This window comes from Delphinapterus leucas, chromosome 3 (assembly GCF_059928025.1).
Source record: "Delphinapterus leucas isolate spDelLeu-1000000601 "Yukka" chromosome 3, BTC_Dleu_Yukka2, whole genome shotgun sequence".
Classification (NCBI taxonomy): domain Eukaryota; kingdom Metazoa; phylum Chordata; class Mammalia; order Artiodactyla; family Monodontidae; genus Delphinapterus; species Delphinapterus leucas.
Window position 1 is genome coordinate 38678744 of NC_143131.1, and position 6285 is coordinate 38685028.

General features: G+C 38.5%; 1 pseudogene; it reads right to left on the reverse strand.

Annotated features, from left to right (window-relative positions):
• Positions 1–2922: 2922 nt before the first annotated feature.
• Positions 2923–5895, reverse strand: LOC111162737 (sentrin-specific protease 5 pseudogene; annotated as a pseudogene).
• Between the last annotated feature and the right edge of the window lie 390 nt (positions 5896–6285).

Genomic DNA, 6285 nt, shown 5'->3' on the forward strand with positions numbered 1-6285 from the left:
GAGGAACTAAGAGTGAGGAAGGAGGAGAGTTTTTCACTGCCCATCCTTTGGTCTCTGAATTATTGACCTTAGACATTTATTATTTAAGAAAAATTTGATTTTAAAAGGGTCACTGGAATTTTGCAGTGGCTCTGATTTATCTTTGTAAGCGTCAATTACAAATTGCATAAACATGCTGAAATCAACTATACGCTAATAAAAATTTTTTTAAAAAGAATTTAAAAAACCATGCTGAGAAGTAGCAAGGTCTGATCAATAGAAATACCAATAAAAGGAGCTAACCAAGAAGTTCAAGAACCCTGAATTAGCAGTTTCTTTGAAATCTGAAATGCTATCTACTTTTTAATCAAACTTATCTTAGGGAGTGAAAATCATAGAAGAGTTTTCGTTTTATAATTTTTTGTATGTGGTTGAAATTTCCAATCACGAATATGATCAACATATATACTTTTTCAAAACACGTATTATACCTTTGTGTACTGCTTGACCACAAACAGCAACAATGATAAATACAAACTTACACTTTTCAAGTTCTTAGAAGTCTACTTTGCAGATTATTTATCCACTCAATTGTTTACAGCAAATCATTATAATATGCAAGCTCAGTACTGTGTTATAATCATGAAATATTAGTCAATAAGAAAAACACCCCACCTTATTCCTACAAACTTTGATGGTGCACCAAAGTGAACATTTTTTGTGGGTTTTTTCTATAGACGTATTCACCTTAATTTCTATGGGAAAATTTTCGGAACATTATGCTATTGATACGGACTGTAGAAGTTGATCCTAATTACTATTTTTCATTTAATGAATTTTTTTGCCATGACCATATTTTATTGTTGCTGTTGTTATATAGGTTTTAGGACACTGATGCCTCAGAATTGTTCGCCCACAGTGGAGGACCATATCCTGATCATGGAAGTTAAAGTGATCTTATTTCTTGGAAGCAGAATTAGATACATGATTATTTGCTGACATGGCAGTCAACTTTCTCCATTCTCCCCATGATCTATGTCATTTTGAGTTGACTTAGGTTGTTGATTCATTATTCCTGAGAAGGCCACTGTGACCTCCTGTTCTGTAGTTTAGCAAACTTAAAGCTCTGCTATGCTGTCCTATGACTCCTGTATCTCTGATAAGATTTCTGAGGCCAAGAGAAAATATTTCAGTTTCCCTCACATTGCTTATTTGTGAGATAGGAAAAGTCAGGGACTAGTCAAAATAATGCACAAGATTCTGAAATATTTTGTGCTAAGTAGATATAGGTGAATTTCATATTATCCCAATTTCCTATTATTTCTGAATTGTGCATACAATCTTAGAAAGCTGACTTCCTACCTTTTAAGAATTCCTGGATCTCATCGCTCTAGTTTACAAAACCACTCTTTACGAGCATGGGCTTCATGGTCAGAGATCATGGTTTAATGCTGGTTCTGACCCTTAATGAGCTTGAGCAAATCCCTTACCTCAGGAAAATCAGTGTTCTGATTTAAAGTATGCTGCTGATGAAATTAAAAACATTGGCACCTATAGAGTGTTTGGTACTTGGCAAATGTTGTTTTGCATCATTTTACATATGCCACCTCATTAAATCCCCATAGCAAACTTGTAAAGTGTGTTTTATTAATCTAGTCTCCTAAATAAGGAAAGTGAAAGTGGCAGAGCTGGGCCTAGATCGCAAATGAGATCTTTCAAATCAGCAAAGAGTGAGAGAGTGGCATGGACATATATACACTACCACATGTAAAACTGATAGCTAGTGGGAAGCAGCCACATAGCACAGGGAGATCGGCTCGGTGCTTTGCGACCACCTAGATGGGTGGGATAGGGAGGGTGGGAGGGAGACGCAAGAGGGAAGAGATATGGGGATATATGTATATGTATAACTGATTCACTTTGTTATAAAGCAGAAACTAACACACCATTGTAAAGCAATTATACTCCAATAAAGACGTTAAAACAAACAAACAAACAAAAAACACATAAGTAAATTCATGAAATTCTTTATGATACCAAAAAAAAAACAAATCAGCAAAGAGAATGGTTTAGGGAAGACAAAGAACATAATTCCATAGATGCATATAAATTGTTATATATTGGACCTGTAGGAAAACAACATTTATCTTCATTTTTTTTTCTTGTATCTAACTCTAAATGTAGACTACCTACATTAAAGTTTCTCAACCCTATTAGACCCACTGCTCCCTTTTTATAACAATAAATTGTAACCCTCCCTTTACTATCATGAAATAATATTTATAGATAACCTACTATACCCAGGAATTTATATCTAACCTATCTATCTATCATCTATCTATCTATCTATCTATCTAACTGATACCCCCACTATAATACAAGGAGAAATAAAGGATAGCAATTTAATAAAATAACTTGTATTTTAATACAAAATGCTCAGGCATAATTACACTAGAAATCACATATAAAGAACATCCCTATATATAGAACCACCAGGAATGTGACAGCTATAGATACATACCTACTGAATCCTATTCAACCTAAAGACAGAACAATAGTTTCTAAGTCCAAATACTCTACTTCATTTGTTTTCATATATATAAATTATATATAAGTTACAGACATTATATCAATATATATAAATTATATATATAATTTTAAGATATAGGTCTGAGCGCAATTAAAAGAAATAGTACAAAGAAATCTCCTGCCTCCTTTACCCTGTTTCCTCTCATGGTAATGTCTTGCAACACTACAGTAAAATAATGCTACCAGGATATTGACATTGATATAGTCGAGATATAGAACATTTCCAGCACCACTAGGATCCTTCATGTTGCTCTTTTATAGCTACATCCACTTCCTTTTCATTCCACTGATGTCTTAATCTCTGCCAACCACTAATCTGTTATCCATTTTATCTTCTCAAGAACGTTGCATAAATGGATCATACAGTATGTAACTTTTTGGGATTGGCTCTTTTCTTTTTTAAAAAATGTATTTATATTATTTATTTTATTTTTGGCTATGTTGTGTCTTCATTGCAGTGCGCAGGCTTTCTTTAGTTGCAGCGAGCAGGGCTACTCTTTGTTGTGGTGCGCTTGCTTCTCATTGCCATGGCTTGTCTTTGTTGTGGAGCATGGGCTCTAGGAGCACAGGCTTCAGTAGTTGTGGCATGAGGGCTCAGTAGTTGTGGCTCAGTAGTTGTGGCACACGGGCTTAGTTGCTTGGCAGCAAGTGGGATCTTCCCCGACTAGGGATCGAACCCACGTCCCCTGAATTGGCAGGCGGATTCTTAACCACTGTGCCACCAGAGAAGTCCCTACAGAGCTATTTTAAGCTAGATTCTTAGAAACTATTTCTCAAGCCTTCTTTCCTTTCTGATATTCAGATAATGTCCTGCTCCAGAAGAATCTCCTTCTAGTCTACATGACCTTGTAACAAACCACTTCTACTTTTCAGTTTCTGTATCCATGAACCTTTTTAGTCCATCTTTTTACTCCATTATGTCTTTTGGTTACCAGCTGTCTATGAAAAAGGCTGTTGAAGAAGTAAACTTTGTCTGGGACTGCATCCATTATCAGCTCACTGTACATATTAATGACCTGGTCATTCAGCCAATTCTGACCATCCAGGGTTGCCAGATCCTCCATATCCAGCATGTGCTTATTGTAGAAGATGCGGAAGTTGCATTTTTGATGTCTGGCCTGATAGTTTCTTATTTCCCTATTGGTAAATGGTTTTCTATTAGAAAAGTCTTCGTTAAAGACATCTTTTAATCTTCCAAGGTCATCTTTTTCGCTGAGTGGGACCAAACTGACATACTTCTTCATAACCTCATCCAGGAACCCAGAAAGGCAGATTGACAGCTGTTCACCATCCACTGGAGAGGCTTTTTGACTGTTCTTCCCACCTCCCACTTGATTTTCTAGTTTGAGTCCACTGCACGTCAGAGGAGCGTCCAGTGGACTTTTACAGTAAGGGTGGTCCAGCAACTTAGTACTAAGAATGTTCTGCTTGAAAGATCCATCCTCATCCCACTGGCGTGAGCTCTCATTCTGAACAGTGTCTTCGGACACAGGCCCATCTACACTACTCACAGATTGATCTGCCCCAGACACTGACAGTTTTACTCTGTCATAATTGACAGTACTTGTCCGATTTTCCTGACCCAGAGCCATAACTTCTCTCTCAGTTTCCAAGATAAATATGTTACTAGAATGATGTTCTGGTAAGGGGATGTCATGAATCAGTTCTGTACACTCCCACTTGGGAGAGGAAGAGGCTGACTCGCCCCACGTGCATTGTGGCACTGCCATTCTGTTGGTCAGGGAATGCTTCATCTAAACTAAGCTCCTTGCCCAAGAGAGGGCTTCCTTTAGTGTGGCCATGAGGCACATGAGAGTTCTTTCCCTTCACCACAGCATTGCTGTCCATATCTGGAAGGTATGGTTAATGCCGACAAGAAGGGTCTTCAGGTTCTGGGGAAGGGAATGGGCTGCAACTGCCACCCGCACTGTTCTCCATAAGGGTCTCTTGATGGTCCCCAGTGACCTGCACCCAGCTTTGCTGGGCTTTTTTTAGCTTGCAAGCTTTGCTTTTTGTTCTGAAGTGCTGGGATCTGAGAACTCTGTACTGAAATCTAATCATGGATCATTTCTCATACATCATATGAGGAGATACTTTTATCCTTCTCTGTTAAGTTGAAACTTTTTTGGAATGAGGGGTCCCTCATTCCTGTGGTGCTCCAGCCCTTGGTAGCAGCCATAACAAAAGCTCTTTCTCTTATGGTTGCTCAAGGTGACCACAACTGTGCCACTCTCACCTGGACTCTGGCTCTCCGCATTGAGCTTCATAGGAAGATGAGAAGCCTGTGGCTCCATCCTAGGTCTGTGACCACTGGCCTGACTTAAAACACTATTTGCTGGTACGTCAGCAGCTGCCTTCAGGAGACTTTTCTCTCCAGAATATTCATGATCAGATCAGAGTTCTTTGCTGATGTAGCAACTTCTCTGCTTGGACTTTCAGGAAGGTACTTGAGGGGGAAATGAAGTGTTTAGTGTCCTTTCTTTTCACTTTAGAGGACAAAGTACTAAGATTCTGAACAGCCATATTGGACTTTGTCTTAGCAAAAAGGGGTTCATCCTGGATCCATATTTTCTGGATTTGAAGGGCCTTCTTTCTGCATTGGAAATGCCGCAAATGCCTGCTCCAAGTAACTGGACTTCCCAACTTGGCTTTCAGAATGCACAACTGTTGATGAAAGTAGAACTTCTTAAAGCCTCCAAACCCAGTATTCCATTTCTAAGAAAAGACTAAGTGGATTCCTTTCCTCCATAGAATTTTCGTCTGTTTTTTCATCTTTCTGATGCATAATGAGATCTGAAAGCAGCTATGCCCCTCTCTGCTGGAAGCTGTCACGCCATGGGTCCAGAGGCTGCGGCAGCTTGGACTGCGGCTCCACCTTCGCCAGCTTTAGGGGAAAGCCCGTCAGCCAGCAGGCGTCTGGCCTGCTTACAGCGACCATGGCCGCCGAGCTTCCTCTGGAAGGGTTGGCTTTTTCCACTCAATCTAATTTTCTGGAGGTTCATCCAGGTATTACATGTATCAGTAGGTCTTTCCTTTTTATTGCCGAGAGTATTCCATGGTATCGATGTATCATAGATTGATTAACCATTCACCCATTGAAGGACACCTGGGTTTTGTTTTGGTTTTTTGTTTGTTTTAATTTGGGGCTCTAACGAATAAGGTTATATTATGTATAGGCTTTTGCTTGAAAATAAATTTTCCCTTCTCTGGGATAGAAGCCCTAAGAGTGTGGGTCATGTGATAGCTGTATGGCTAATTTTTTGAAGAAAATGACAAATTGTTTTCTGGAGTAGCTGTGCCATTTTACATTCACCCAGCAAAGTACTGGGTGATCTAATTTCTCCTAATTCTCATCAGTATTTGTTGTTATTTTATTTTAGCTATTCTGATAAGCGTATAATAAAATCTCATTTTGATTTTAATTTGCATTTCCGTTATGGTTAATGATCTTGAACATCGTTTCATTTGCTTATTTGCCATCTGTATATTCTCTTTGATAGTCATTTTTTAAAAACCTATCTTCTAATTGGATTGTTTTGTTTACTGTTGAGTTTTGAGAGTTCCTTTTTATGTGTTCTAGATACTGGTTGTTTGTCAGATATATGGTTTGCAGTTATTTTCTCTCACTCTGTAGCTTTTTCATCCTTTTAACAGTATGTTTTGCAGAGCAAAAGGTTTATTTTGATGATGCCCAGTTTATCAATTTTTCCTTTTATG